The 16,660-nt window shown below is 38.1% G+C and overlaps 1 protein-coding gene across 1 annotated transcript in view; it reads right to left on the bottom strand.

The window, feature by feature from the left end:
* The window catches only part of Dnah3 (dynein axonemal heavy chain 3), a 158,467-nt gene that overhangs the window by 50,810 nt on the left and 90,997 nt on the right, over positions 1–16,660 (bottom strand). The window lies entirely within an intron of this gene.

The following is a 16,660-nucleotide window of genomic DNA, read 5'->3' as shown; positions in this document are numbered from 1 at the left end:
CTAGATCATTAACAGTATTATGTGATTCTCTCACACATTCTTTGATTCTTTAGTTCCTCTTTTATCACCCCTTACAAACTTTTCTGTGCTTTATTGAAATGTAATTCACATACCATGTAATTGAACTCTTTCAAATATAGAATTCAATGGTTTACTAAAAGTTTCTGTATGTGAGGTATGATAAATATCCAAAGAGTTGAGAGATAATGACTACAATACATGTTAGAATTCTTCACCGCATCAAAAAGAAACTTCATAATTCTCAGCCATCAATGGAGTTTTGAGATGAAACTTGAGTTTCTGCTTCTGCTGGCAGGTGGATCTGCGTAAGCTATAGGTCTGGGTAGCTGACAAATGTGGGGCACGCCCTCTAGTGTCGCAGCAGACCCCAGGGGCTCACCATCAATTTCTTCTTCCTTGATTCTTGTCTTGTGAATTTGAAGAATGAAATCCACAGACTAGGATGAGTGAGTATTTGAGAGTAGAAATTATTGAGGAACAGAAACAGAATTCTGACAGGAGAAAGAAGGATATGATAGCATCCTTTGGCCTCCCAAATGTGCTAGGCTAGAGGTTTATATAGCACTTGGATTACTGATATTGGTCCAAACTTTCACTAATTAGGGTTTGAAAAAACTACCAATGCTATTGGTCCAAACTTATGCTAATTAGGGTTTGGAAATGTACTACCCATTATCGGTCAATTCGTGAGTCCCAACTCTCATTCAAGTCTGCTCCACTTCCATGTTCTTGTGGCAAGTCAGGAAGCAGGAGTTGAGGTCGTGGTATGAGAGTTGAGCCTCCGCCCCACCAGGCAATGTCGGGCTCCAGGCAGCCGGGCCACTCATTCTTGCCTTGGGCCAGAGTAGGCTGGCTGAGAGGCTTTGCCTCTGGGGAGCCATATCACTATCCTCTGCTGCCCTGTACTAGACAACCGTTTCATCTACTTTCAGTCCTTATAGATTTACCTGTTCTGCACATTTAATATAAATAGATCACACAGCATGCGTTCTTTTTGTGACTGGCTTCTTTCACTTACCCTAATATTTTTAAGGTTCATCCAAGTTGTAGCATATATACAACACTTCACTACTTATAATTGCCAAGCAGTACTCTATTTTATGGATATATCTTATTTAACCATTTATCAATTGGTGGACATTTGGATTCTGTTTAATTTTGAGAAAATGCCAAGTGCTCTTTTCCAAGAGTGCTGCACCATTTTAAATCCCCATTATAGTATGAGAGGTTTCCAGTTTTCCTATGTCCTCACCAACACTTGTTTTCCATCTTTTTATTATACCCATCCTAGCTGCTGTGAAGTAGTATCTCATTTTAGTTTTAATTTGAACTTTCCTGATAGTTAATAATGTTGAGCATCTTGCTGTTGAGAGCCACAGCCAAAGGGGCCCCAGCAAACTTCCAGCTGCCAGCAAGCTTCAGACTGCCAGATTGGTTCACAGTGGCCCCAGCAACATCTAGCTGATTGGCTCCTCTGCGGTGATGTTCATTGGGCTGTTTCCCTGCCCTTCAGACTGCCAGCTGATGATTGGCTCACAGCGGCCCCAGCAACATCTAGCTGATTGGCTCCTCCACGGAGCTGCTCATTGGGGGACTTCTTTGGCTCCGCCCACGCGACCCAGCCAATCGGCCTCAAGAGCAGGAGGATTGTGGGAGGTTGGGAGGTGGGTGTGAGGAGAGGCTTGTGGGAAGCCGGTGGTGGCAGTTGGGCTCTGAGGGTTTTTTCCCTGAGGAGCTGTTTTGTTTGGCGTTTGTAGTTCTAAAAATAAAGTTAGCTTCTTTTTGACAAGTGGCTCCTGAATTGTGCCCAGCCAGACTGCGGCATTTGGTGGCCCGCAAGGGGAACGACTGAGGGTAAGTGATAAGGTAAACTTCTCGCCCCTGAGGGCAGGGCGAGAGGATGGGTAGCCATTTTAAGATTCTTCTTTTGTTTGGCTTTGCTTTTGTTTTAAGTTACCTGTTCCTGGAGATGAGTGAGACGGAAGAAAAACCACTCACATCTGAGGAACAGATAGGGAGAAAGGACGGATGGACATTTCAGGAGGATAGAAAAGCTGTCATAATGATTTTTTGTTGTTCCAATTTTGTTTCACTCTGTTTCTGTTTTGTTTGGCATTATCTGGTTGGGTTGTATTATAGTTATAGTAGAAAAATTCAAGTAAAAAAGAAGGTCTCTCAAGTTAGTCAGACAGAGGAAAAAATTCAAGTAAAAGAGAAGGTCTCTCGAGCTAGTCAGACAGAGGAAGAAAGTTTAGAGAAGAAAAAGCCATCAGCGGGAAAGTTACAACAGGAGACTGCTACTAACACCTCTCTATCACCAGAGGGCGTAAGTGTCCAACCAACAGCGCCACCTCCATATGCTGGGAGGCCCCCAACCCCTATAGTTGATAGATGGGATCCTGAGACAGGACCTCAAAGATCAGCATGCTCTGTATTTGAACAGTCAGGAGGGCAGCGAATTCACCATGTTTTAGATTTCGAAACAGTGAAGCAGCTAAAAGAGGCTGTAACAACCTATGGTCCTCAAGCACCCTTCACTGTAAGCTTGGTCGAATCCATTACCAACTTAAGCATGACGCCAGCAGATTGGGCTAGTATGTGTAAAGCTGTGCTAAATGGAGGACAATACCTGTTATGGAAGGTTGCCAATGAGGAATTTTGCAAGGAGACGGCTAGTCGAAATGCAGCAGCTGGTTATCCTCAGAGAAATCTAGATATGTTGTTAGGAAAGGGACCTTATGAGGATCGGCAGCAACAAAATGCATATGATCCTGGTGTATATTCACAAATTGCTGTAGATGCAGTTAAGGCATGGAAGACTTTACAAGGACATGGAGGTTTACAAGGTCAATTATCTAAGATAATACAAGGAGCTAATGAACCTTACGCTGAATTTGTAGATAGGCTTATTCAAACAGCTACCAGAGTTTTTGGGAATACAGAACAAGCAATGCCATTAATAAAACAACTGGCTTATGACCAAGCGAATCGTTGGTGTAGAGATATCATTAGACCATGGAAACAGGAAGATTTAAACACATATATTAAATTATGTAGAGACATTAATGAACAAGGGCAAATTGTGGCAGCTGCAGTAAAACAGGCTTTAGATGCCAGAGACATTAATGAACAAGGGCAAATTGTGGCAGCTGCAGTAAAACAGGTTTTAGATGCCAGAGACATTAATGAACAAGGGCAAATTGTGGCAGCTGCAGTAAAACAGGTTTTAGATGCCAGAGACATTAATGAACAAGGGCAAATTGTGGCAGCTACAGTAAAACAGGCTTTAGATGCCAGGCCAAGAACATGCTACAATGGTCAACAAACAGGACATTTTAAAAGGAATTGCCCCATAGGAGGAGGGTTTAACAAAACTAGGTATCAAACAAGTAGAATACCGGGTATTTGCCCACGATGCCGTAGAGGGAGACATTGGGCTAATGAATGCCGTTCTCAAACCACCATAGAGGGTACTCCATTACATTGGGCTAATGAATGCCATTCTCAAACCACCATAGAGGGTACTCCATTATCAAAAAACGAACAAGGACAAGGTGTTTATCCACAATATTGTGGACAAAGGCATCGGGCTCCGTTGCCAAAAAATGGACAGGGGGCCCCAATGCTCTGGGGCCCCAAACCACAAATATACGGAGCACTGGAGGAACCCAGCAACCCCAGCAACCCCATCAGGGTAGTGCCCAGCATATCAGATCCCTCATCAGACAAACCAGAGGGAGCGCAGGGTTGGACATCTGCGCCTCCACCAAATCAGTACTAACTCCAGAGATGGGAGTTCAAATCATTCCCACAGGGGTAAAAGGACCTCTTCCCAAAGGAACAGTAGGCTTATTATTGGGACGCAGCTCTTCTACTCTAAAAGGACTTTTGATAAGTCCTGGGGTAATTGATTCCGATTATGAAGGTGAAATAAAAATTATAGCCAGTTCTCCAAAGAGTATATCAGTAATTTCACCAGGAGATAGAATAGCACAGTTACTAATAATACCAAGCCTACATGATAAATTTTCCAGTCATGCTGTAGAAAGAGGTTCCAAGGGATTAGGCTCCACAGGTGTAGATTGGGCTATGCTTTCTTTAAATTTAGATTCTCGCCCCATGCTAAAACTAAATATTCAAGGACATGAATTTAATGGGCTACTGGATACAGGTGCAGACCTTAGCATCATCTCTCGTCAAGAATGGCCAAAACATTGGCCATTACAACAAGCCACTCAATCGCTTCGAGGCCTAGGAGTGGCGACTAATCCTGATAGAAGTGCAATGGTATTAGATTGGAAGGATCCTGAAGGATGTGAAGGAACTATACAGCCATATGTATTGGATCATCTTCCCGTAAATTTATGGGGACGAGATGTCTTAGATCAATTAGGTTTGACATTAACAAATAATATCAATCAAAATGCACCCACTATTATGGCTAGACAAGGTTTTAGGAAAGGAAAAAGATTAGAAAAACAAGAACAATGTATAGCAGCACCAATACAAATAGATCAAGGAACAGACAGACATGGGTTGGATTTTCACAAAGGGCCACTGAGACAATAAAAATTACATGGAAATCAGAAAGACCAGTATGGGTTCCTCAGTGGCCCTTGACTAAAGAAAAGACACAAGTAGCCCATGATCTGGTCAAACAACAATTAGCGGAAGGACATATACAACCTTCTGTATCTCCCCATAATACTCCCATTTTTGTCATCAAAAAGAAATCTGGTAAATGGAGATTACTGCAACATTTAAGAGCCATTAACAATGAAATGGTCATTATGGGACCTGCTCAATCGGGGATTCCTCAATTGTCTGCTTTGCCAAAAACTTGGTATGTTTTAGTTATAGATATTAAAGATTGTTTTTTTTCAATTCCAATTCATCCTGAGGATAGTCCACGTTTTGCATTTACTATCCCTGCACTAAATCATGAAGGTCCTGATCAGAGATATGAATGGAAAGTACTCCCTCAAGGGATGGCTAACAGCCCAACTATGTGTCAAATTTATGTTAACAAAGTAATCCAGCCACTTAGAAATCAAAATCCTGAACTACAAACATTTCATTATATGGATGATGATTAGCACACAAAGCTAAAAACACATTGCTAGAATGTTATGCCACACTTACAAACTTATTAAAAAATTATAATCTAGAGATAGCAATAGATAAAGTACAATTAAATTTTCCAATTAATTATTTAGGAGTTCTATTATCCTCAACCATGGTCCGTCCACCAAAAATTCAAATACGAGTAGATCAACTCAAATCACTTAATGACTTTCAAAAGTTATTAGGAGATATAAATTGGATAAGGCCTTATCTAGGTATTCCAACAGGAGAATTGGGACCTTTATTTGATATCCTAAAAGGTCCATCAGATCCAAATTCACCCCAAATGTTAACGCCTGAAGCAAGAAAGGCATTAAAAATCATTGAAACATATATGGAAAATATGCATTTGGATAGAATTGATATAAGTTTGCCTTTATTATTTATTGTACTACCAACAAAAAATATTCCTACAGGAGTATTTTGGCAAGAAGGTCCATTATTATGGATACATTTCTCTTATTCTCCTAACACTATTCTTACTAGGTATCCTGAGGCTGTAGGACAATTAATACTCAAAGGAATAAAAACAGCAAAGGCAGTGTTTGGAATTTCTCCCCATAAAATTATTACTCCATATACTATGAATCAAATTGATGAATTAGCTAATGAGTTAAATACTTGGGTAATAATAATGTGCAAATCTAATGTTTCATTTGATAACCACTTACCATCTAATCCTTTATTGTCTTTTTGGTCATTGCATCCTGTAATTTTTCCAAAAATGACAAGAAAAACACCTATCATGAATGCTCCAAATATATTCACTGATGGGTCAAATAATGGTACAGCAGCAATAGTTACACCTGATCAAACTTTTACATTTTTAGTACCCAAACAATCAGCTCAAAAGGTAGAGCTTAATGCAGTATTACAAACTTTTGTGATGTTTAAAGATTCTGTATTTAATTTATTTTCTGATAGCCAGTATAACTAAGGAACAAGCTAGACAAATAATAAAACAATGTCAAAATTGTGTGACCTTTTTACCACAAGTTAATCTTGGAGTCAATCCTAGAGGATTGATGCCTAACCATATTTGGCAGATGGACGTCACACACTTGCTAGAATTTGGAAAATTAAAATATTTGCATGTTACAGTTGATACTTCTTCTGGATTTTTGATGGGCTCCCTTCATGCCGGCGAAAAAACTAAAGATGTTATAGCTCATTGCTTACAAAATTTTGCCACTGTGGGCATTCCAAAACAGTTAAAAACAGATAATGCCCCTGGTTATACATCTACTTCTTTTAAACAATTTTGCTCATCATTTGGCATTACTCATATAACAGGAATCCCATACAATCCACAGGGACAAGGCATAGTTGAAAGAGCTCATCAAACTATTAAAATGTACTTATTAAAGCAAAAGATGGAATTGGGAAGGGGTATATATTCCCCAAAGATAAACTTAAAATAACCCTTTTTACTCTAAACTTTTTAAATTTGGATTCATCAGGACTTAGTGCTGCAGAAAGACATATGTGTCCAAAAAATGTACATAAGCCCAAGGTACTTTGGAAAGATATTCTAACAGGACAATGGAAAGGTCCTGACCCAGTAATTGTCTGGAATCGGGGGTCTGTTTGTGTGTTTCCACAGGAAGAACAGCAGCCGATTTGGATTCCAGAGAGATTAACCAAGGTTCTGACCCAGTGATTGTCTGGAGTCGGGGGCCTGTTTGTGTGTTTCCACAGGGAGAACAGCAGCTGATTTGGATTCCGGAGAGATTAACTAAAATCCTGACCCAGTGATTGTCTGGAGTCGGGGGTCTGTTTTTGTGTTTCCACAGGGAGAACAGCAGCCGATTTGGATTCCAGAGAGATTAACTAAAGCGATTTCTACAGACCAAAAAGATGATTTAGCTCAAATCCATAATAGCTGATATCCAAAACTCCAATTTGGCTATCCTTACATCTGCGACAGAACCAGGATGCTTTTTTCAATATCTATTTTATTATTGCCCTTTCCCATATCATGAAGTTCTATTTTATTTTTTTGAGCTCATACAGACCTAGGTTAATGTTTTGCTGATCAGTTCTATTTTTTTTTGACTATAGAGTTTTTAAACATTGCAATAGAGATTTTACCTGTAAAAAGTTATAAGGCCTTTACTATTATGTTATGTGTTGTATGTATTATATTATGTGTGCACACTTGTGTTTTGTGTTATATGTTTGAATGTACGTATGTCCAATGTACGTATTTCCATATATCATATATGATGAGCGCTCATGAAAAGATGGATCCAAATATTTTTTTTTATTCACGTGATTTAAATGGTTTAATTTAAATTGGGTAAATAACTGTTAAGAATTGTTTTAATATGTAAACAAAAAAGGAGGTTAACAGATCTGTTTGTTTACTCTCACCTTTCGTTTTCATTATATTTAATAATTCTCTTCAATATAATGTAAATTTTTAAGAAAATTGTTTTCTTTTAGTGCCTTCTGGAATGTTACACAATTTTTTCTTTAGCCATTATTGCCAGAATTTCTATCTTCATCCCAGTGCCGATGAAGATAATATAAATTGTTAAGAAAATTGTTTTCTTATAGTGTCTTCTGGAATGTTACCTAATTTTTTCTTTAGCCATTATTGCCAGAATTCCTATCTTCATCCCTATGCCGGTGAAGACAAAGATAAAACTAATCTACAGTTTCTGCAATAGCCATCACTGAACTGCTTACAGAACTTGCACTGAACTGCTTACAGAACTATGTGTCACTTGTATGCATTGTGAACTATCTGTTGGTGCAGCGACTTGTGGTAGTGTTGGGGTATTTTTGCTGATGATATCATCGGTGGTACAATTTTCTCAAAAGGAGCCGTCAATTGACTTGATATATCTTCCTCCCTTCTGCTTGTCATGATCATTCAGCTAAAATTTGGGGGTCAACAGAGGTGAGGCAAAGAACCTCACCCCCCCCCCCCCGAGACCTCTCCACAGGTGTGGCTGTATACTGGACCGGTAGTCAATGACGGGTAAGATCCAATTACAATGGTACCAACCTAAGACAGGAGGCTGACGCCCTGAGGTCAGCTCATCCGAAGACGGGTAAGGACCATATGTAGTATTGGACAACCTAAGGCAGGCACGGTCCCTAAGCCACATGCTTGTTGTTTAAACAGAGAGGGGGAGATGTTGAGAGCCACAGCCAAAGGGGCCCCAGCAAACTTCCAGCTGCCAGCAAGCTTCAGACTGCCAGATTGGTTCACAGTGGCCCCAGCAACATCTAGCTGATTGGCTCCTCTGCGGTGATGTTCATTGGGCTGTTTCCCTGCCCTTCAGACTGCCAGCTGATGATTGGCTCACAGCGGCCCCAGCAACATCTAGCTGATTGGCTCCTCCACGGAGCTGCTCATTGGGGGACTTCTTTGGCTCCGCCCACGCGACCCAGCCAATCGGCCTCAAGAGCAGGAGGATTGTGGGAGGTTGGGAGGTGGGTGTGAGGAGAGGCTTGTGGGAAGCCGGTGGTGGCAGTTGGGCTCTGAAGGTTTTTCCTGAGGAGCTGTGTGGTGTGGTGTGTGTGATTCTAAAAATAAAGTTCGTTTCCTTTGACAAGTGGCTCCTGAATTGTGCCCAGCCAGACTGCGGCATCTTGCCATGTATTTATTGGCCCCTTGTATGTCTTCTTTGGAGAATTGTCTATTCAGGTACTTTGCCCATTTTCAAATTGGGTTATTTGTCTTTTCAAGTTGAAGTACTTCTTTGTATAGTCTACGTATGAATCCCTCATAAGATACAGAATTTGATATAAAAATCACCCATTCTTGATTATCTTTTTATTTGAAATTGTCCTTTGAAATACAGAAGTTCCTAATTTTGATGGTGTCTGGTTTGTCTATTTTTTTCTTTCTTGATGTTGATTTTAGTATCCTAAGAAATCACTGCCTAATTCAAAGTTGCAAAAATTTTCATCTGTTTACTTCTAAGAATTGCATAGCTTTAACCCTTAGATATATGCCTTTGGTATATTTTGAGTACATTTTTGGTCTTGATGTGAAGTAGAGGTCCAAGTTAATTCCTTTACATGTGTAATTCAGTTGTTCTAGCATCCTTTGTTGAAAAGGATTATTCTTTTCCCATTTAATTATCTAGGTACCATTGTCAAAATTCAAGTCAAATAAATATGAGGGTTTTTAAACTTTCAATTCTATCCAGTTAATCTGCATACCTATCTTTTTATCAGTGTCCCATACTAGTCAACAGGAAATATTTTCTGTTTCTGGGGTTATATTTTCTTTTATTCTTAATTATGTTTTTATTAGTGCATTATAACTATATGTAATAGTGGGTTCATTGTGATATATTCACATGTGCACATAATGTCCTCCATTTCTTTCCCTAGTATCTCCCCTTTCCCTTTCCTTCTCTTTCCCCCTACTCCCTTCCTCAACTCTATTGGTCTTTGGGTTATTTTTTCTATTAGACGTTCTCTCTCTCTCTCATTTGCACAAATGCCATACCTTTCTTACTTGGATATAATCAGGTAAATTCTTCCTATGTTTACCCAACAATATCTGGGACCAGATTATCTTAGCTATTTCCTGGTCACAGTTCAAGCACCAGCATGTGGCTTTCTTTTCCCTAGCCTCAGGCTGCAAGGATTGAGTAAAAAGAGTTGCTATTCCTAGGACATTTGGGCTCTTCAGTCTTTCTCTGAAATTTGGTCAACTTCCCTAAACCGTGAACCCATCTCACCCCATCCTAGCTAGCAACATGTGCTCCACTCCTGTGGGATTGAACTCTTATCCCCATTCAGCCCACGATTCTGCAAGATGCAAATCCTAGTAGTTTTTCTGGCCCCACTGAGGTGCTACAGCATCATGCAGGGGCTTCTGTGATTGAGGGTTCTCTCAGATCTCTTGTGGCTGCCCAGTCACCATCACAGTTCTCTGTCCTCCATGTTGGTGATTGCCAGTGAGAACAATCCACCTGTTTTCCTTTCTACAATACCATTAGCAGTTCATTGAGGTGGCAGGTTCTGAACTGAGAGATGCATCATACACCAGTTTTTTTTTCTCTCTGTCCATAATTTATTTGCTTATTTCTGGGGAATTTTTAGGATCGATTTGTTGTCAATTCAATTAGGTATAAAAGAAGGGAGCTTCTGTTATTCTACGTCATTCTGCAGCTTTACCTAGAAGTCAATCTGGTACACTTTTAGAAAGCAATCTGGCACTATGCTTACAGAGCTAAAAATGTCCTCTACTCTAAGACAGAAATCCCGTTTCCAGAGATTTATCACAAGGAAACAATTCACAATGAAAATAATCTGTATACATGAGTATTCAACACCATCTGTGATGGCAAAGAAATAACTTACATGTTCTACATTGGGAGATCAGTAAAAATTTGTCTTATGAGATGGATGGAATGTTTTTCAGTCATTAAAATGAACATTACAAAAACTAACATTAACATAGAAAATATTTTTAAGAAGCAATGTCAGATAAACATGGGTATATGCCATTGTGGCAATGATATAAGAAGATGAAAGCAGGTTAATAAACAACAAAGTATTTTTGAGAACCAAAATAGGGTAGTAGGAACAAAATATACTTTTCAATTATTTTTCTTTGATAAAATAATTTTTACAAGAAAAAAGAGGGACACTAAAAGCATGAATCAATGAAGCACTTTCCCCCTTCCTTGATGATATTGAGCTGGAGCTAATTTGTGGCTTGATTCAGTAACATTTAGGACAAAGAAAATATTTAAATTAACTATAGCAAGTAGATTTACCAGCCATGTGACCTTGGCCAAGTTTACCATTTGCACTTCTGTAAAATGGGACTGATTATATGTAGAATTTAGAAAATCACTATGGAGAGTGAATAAAATATATGTGTCAAGCATTTATCATAGCTCCAGGCACACAGACAGGCAATTGGTAACATTTAGCTCTAGGTCTCTTTAGTTCTCATCAGAATAATGGTTCTTGTTTAGTCTGCATTGTGTTTGTAACTCTGGACTAGTTCAAGTACAAGGGTGGGAAGGGGAGAAGAAGGAAGAATAGAAATCCTAAAAGATAAATGATTTCTGTTATCTCCTTCACCCCAGCTCTTTTATCCTCGCCTCTACTTGGAGAATGAGGCAAACTTTTCGATTGAGACATAAAAGACTTTTCAGAGGTCAATTGGTGAATAAAGAGAAAAATAAATCTCTGGTTGACCAATAAGGATCCATGATGGATGATACAACCCAACCTTGAGAGAGTCCCCCAAGCTGCTGGCTTTCCTTGGAGCATACTCCCCCTGCAGTTTTTCCATCATTTACCTGAGAGATCCATTTACCCCACAAGACTCCTGCATCATGAAAAGCTCAGAAAACAACATCCCATGAAATTAGGGAAGGCTTTCCTGACTCTCACATTTAAAATTTAACCATAGGCCCTTGTGGAAAAGCTAAAAAAAATAAGAGAGAGAGAGAGAGAGAGAGAGAGAGAGAGAGAGAGAGAGAGAGAGAGAGAGAGATTGATTTTAAGAGTTTAACAATGGGGCTGGGGTTATAGCTCAGTGGTAAAGCACTTGCCTAGCTCATGTGAGGCATTGGGTTTGATTTTCAGCATCACATATAAATAAATAAAATAAAAAATAAAGGTCCAATGACAACTGAGAAAATATTTTTAAAAAGTTTAACAATGATTTAGGAAAGTTCAATCAAAGCCACACACAGGAGGTCATATATTAATTAATTCCATGTAGATGAAATATCTAGAAAAGACAAATCTATACAGAGGCTGGGACTAACAAAGGATCTGCAGTTAATTTAAAGTAGTCATGAAGGGTTTTACTGGGGCTTTGCAAACATTCTAAACCTGGATTATAGCAATGGGTACACAACTGGGTAAATTTACTAAAAATCATTGATTTGTAGACTTAAATGGGTGGGTTTTATGGTATGTAAAATATATCTCAATAAAGCTGTTACGTAAAGAGACTGCATTCTCAGCCCTGTAAAGCAGACCTTTTGAGTCAAGTGGGTTCTGGTTAGGAGCTTCCCAATTTCTCACTAAAATACTTCAATAGGAGAAAAAAGAAGAACGATGTTATTATAAACAAAAACTGAAAGCATCTGGGCAGAATCTCCTCTAAGTAGAAAGCAGAAGAGCTGGGTAGGGAAAATGCTATGGTTTGGATGAGTGTCCCCCTGAGAACCGTGTGCTGAAGGCTTAGTCCTTAGTTCTTGGCCTTATTGGTTGGTGGTGGAAGCTTCAGGAGGCAATGCCTTCTGGGAGGAAGTTAGGCCATGCCCTTGAAGGGCCCCAGTGCTCCTTTTACTTACTCTTTGCTTCCTACCGACATGAATGAGCAGCTTTGCTCTGTCATGAACTCCCTGCCCTGATGGTGTACTTTAGCACAGGACCCAAAGCAACGGAGCCCACTGACCATGGATTGAAAATACTAAAATCTTGAGCCAAAATAAAACTTTTCTTTTTTAAAAAGAACTTTATTATTTCAGGTACTTGTTAAGTAATGGAAAGCTAAAACAGGAATCAGTCAAGGAATTGTGTGAAGAAAGACCCGAGAGGGGCCGGCGTTGTGGCTCAGTGATTGAGCACTTGCCTGCCAAGTGTGAGACACTGGGTTCAATCCTAGCACCACACAAAAATGAATAAAGGCATTGAGCCATACACAAGTAAAAAATATTAAAAACAAAGAGAAAAAGACACAAGAGTCCACTGGGTCTTTCCCCCATGGCTGTCCCAAATGCAGAGGAACAGGTAACACATACACAGAAAATTAGGCGGCTGTTCATCTGCATGCCAGCTACTATTCTGGAAGAACTGTCTCTTCACACTCTTTTCCCCCAATTATTAGGCCATAACAATAATATATAATGCTTAATATATAATAAAATATATATAATGCATAATAATAATAATGCATGCTGGAAATCATGGTGTTTTTTTAAAATGCTACTTCAGTTGAGTAAGGTATAGAAGAAGGTGATGTAGTCCTCACAGTAGACAAGACATGTTAGAGGGGAAGGTTATCTAGAAATTGAGTGGGAGCTGTGCATGTCACTGCCAGAGAGAAGAAAAGATGTCATCACAAAGTGGGCCAAGAGCAGGGTCAAGAGCAATTCAAGCACCATCTTTATAGACACAGAGCACAGACTGATCTTGAAGGATGGAGAAAACAAAAGAAAACAAACAAATGAAAAATGTAACCAGTGAAAAACTATTGCATTACAAAGGAACATAATATGGAAATTAGCCTGGAGAGTTCTCTCTTAAACTTGCTTAATGTGGAACTGAACACTAGTTTTGGGAAACTGTTTGATATTTTCAATAAGGTGCAAAAAAATAAAATAAACACCCCCAAAACATCATTTCTTATGAAATAGGAGGAAAAAAAGCCATAAGGAGAAAATACGTTGAAATGAAATGGCAAGATGAGAAAAAAATGAGATGGATGATCTAAGAGTGATGATGATAACAATGATGAATAGAAATTGATAATATTAACTTAATGCCTTCAACATAAAGCACTATCCATTTTCCTTCATGTCTATCCTAAGTATTTTTGTATTTAATCTTTCCAAGAACACCATGAATATGGTCTATTATTATTGTCCACATTTTATAATTGTGGAAACTGAGAGGAATTAAGGGAATTTGTTCAAGTTCACCCACTTTGATTCAGTGTTGAAGCCAGGACTCCAGCTCTGACACTTTCATTCCTTAGCCTGTGCTTTTAATTTTTACACTAAAAAAGGATAGCAAGAAAACAAAAGATATAAAAGCAGAATTAAAATTAATAGAGACAGTGGAGAAACGAAATTGTGGTGACTTATGCCAAAATGTAAAGCCCAACTAGAAAGAGCAAATGCGCACACACACACACACACACACACACACACACACACACACGAGAGAGAGAGAGAGAGAGAGAGAGAGAGAGAGAGAGAGAGAGAGAGAGAGAGAGATAGAGAGAGATAGATAGATGGGGGGGGGGAAGAGAATATACAGATGAAAGCCAAAGAATAAAAATTTTCCTTACTGCCTAAAAGGATGGATCAAATCCTAAGTGGAATAAACGAAAGGAAAACTAACATCTAAACATAGTCTGTCAAAATAAAAACAAAACCTACAAAAGAACATTAAATAAGGAACATACTGGAAAACAAACTACTGCTACATAAAAAAGATTCAGCACCACTAAAAAGAAGAAATTTAGATTAGATTCTATCACATTTCAAATGTAAACAGAAAGACAAAATACATGAGGCAAAACGGATAGTGCTTCAAGAAGAAACAAACAAACTCAGTATTATAGTTGGACATTTTGACGCCCCTCTATCAGTAATTGATGATAAGAGAATGAGTGAGACTATAGTTAAATTGAACGGCACCATCATCGATCGATTGGATCTACATTACAGATTATTCCATCTGACAATAGCAGACTATGCATTCTTCTCATGGAGCATTCACTTCTCTTCACATGGAGCATTCACCAAGAAAGCCCACATTTTTAGCTATAAAAACACTTCAACACATTTAAAAGAACAGAGATCATACAATGTATGCTATCAAACCAATGGAATTATACTAAGAGAAATAAGAGAAACATGACTGGAAAATCCCCAAATACTTTGGGATTCAATGACACACTTCAAAATGATATACAAATCCAGGAAGTCTTAAGAGAAATTTGAAAATATTGTGAACTAAACAGAAATAAAAATATGACGTTTCAAGATCTGTGAGATACAGTGAACATAATGTTTGGAGGGAAATTTATAGTGTTAATTACATTTATTAGAAAGGGATAAACATCTAAAATCAATAACCCAAACATTCATCTTAGTAAACTAAAAGGAGAAGAGAAGAGGGATGTTCCTCAATTTGATAAAGAATATCCACAAACTGAACAGATAGCACCACAGATAAGAGTCAAAAAATGAGCAGCTTTCCTGTAAGATTGGGCAAAAAATAATGATGTCTTCACTTATCATATCTATTCAAAAGCATACTAAAAATCATACCTAATGGAGTAAGAGAAGAAAAGGAAATAAAATAACATGAAGGAAGAAACAATACTGTATTTGTAGATGACATAAGTATGCAGGAAATCCTAAAGAATCAATAAAAAATTCCTGGAACTTATTAGTGATTATAGCAAAGTCTTCAGGATACAAGATTAAAATACAAAACTCAATTGCTTTCTTATATATCAGCAATGAACAAGTGGTATATTATCTAATGGAATATTATTAGGTCTTTAAAGGACATGTACTACAACATGGATGAACACTGAGGACATTATGCTAAATGAAATAAGCCAGTTTCTAAAAGACATAGACCATGTGATTCTGCTGAGATGAGGTACCCAATGTAATCTAACATTTGGTGACAGAAAGTAGAGCCATTGTTGCCAGGAAAGGGAGGAAGAGGCAATGGGAAATCATTGTTTAATGGTGATGAAATTTCAGTTTGGGAAAATGAAAAAGTTCTGGATTTGGATGGTGGTTATGGTTGCATAACGATGGGAATGTTCTTACTGCCACTGAATTTCAAATTATTAAAATGGTAAACTCTATGACATTTGTATTTTACTAAGATAAAAATAAACCATCCAAAACCAAGAGTGAATGAATATACTACCACCCAACTAATGGAAATGTATGGGGCCTCCATGCAGTTAGGCTAACATGCATTACGTGAAATGTGCCAGGTGTACAGGTGAGAGTGTAGGGTACAGGGCAGGGAACCTATTGCTCATTCATTGTTTTATTGTCATGAAAAATATAAAAAATACATAAACACTGAAAACATTGTACAGTGAGCACTGGATAACTACCTCTTAGAGTTTACCATTTGCTTTTCTTGTTTTATCACATTCCTCTTTGTCCCTTTATCTACTCATTAATCCATCTTATCTTTTTTGAAACATTTCAAAATAAATTAAAGCCCACCTCTATACTTCCCCATAAAGACTTCAGCATGTATATCATTAACTATGATTCAAAGATTCAGGATTTGATTATGTTTTTCCTTTCAACCTTAAACTAACATAATAAAATGCCTACCTCTTAAGCCTACATTTTCTAAGCTTTTGAAAATACTATGTAAACCAGTTCTCTTAATATACACATTACTGTCAGTCCTGGGAGTTTCCTCGTAGCTCTTTATATGCTCTTTTTTACAGCCATAAAAAAGTAAAGCTTTTTGGAAAGTATTTATAGTATGATCTTCCTTATTTGTAGAAATACAGAAAAAAAACTAAACACACATACACACACAGCGACATTTCTGGATGATGGAATTCCTATTGATCTTAACTTTTTTCTATTTCCTCTCTGCATTTTCTAAACTCTGTATAATGTATTACTTGGATGGTCGGAAAAAAGCAATAAAATCTACTTAAAAGAAACATCTTTCTTTTGGTACATGATGTCACACACATAGAATACTTATAGCCATTAAAATTATCATTTTGAAGATTATATACCAAAATTGGAAATATCTGAATATACTAGATTATAATGACAAAAATTAA

The sequence above is a fragment of the Ictidomys tridecemlineatus genome, chromosome 10, assembly GCF_052094955.1.
Source record: "Ictidomys tridecemlineatus isolate mIctTri1 chromosome 10, mIctTri1.hap1, whole genome shotgun sequence".
Lineage (NCBI taxonomy): Eukaryota > Metazoa > Chordata > Mammalia > Rodentia > Sciuridae > Ictidomys > Ictidomys tridecemlineatus.
Note: the sequence above shows the minus strand (reverse complement) of the source record. Positions and strands in the feature narration are given on the sequence as shown.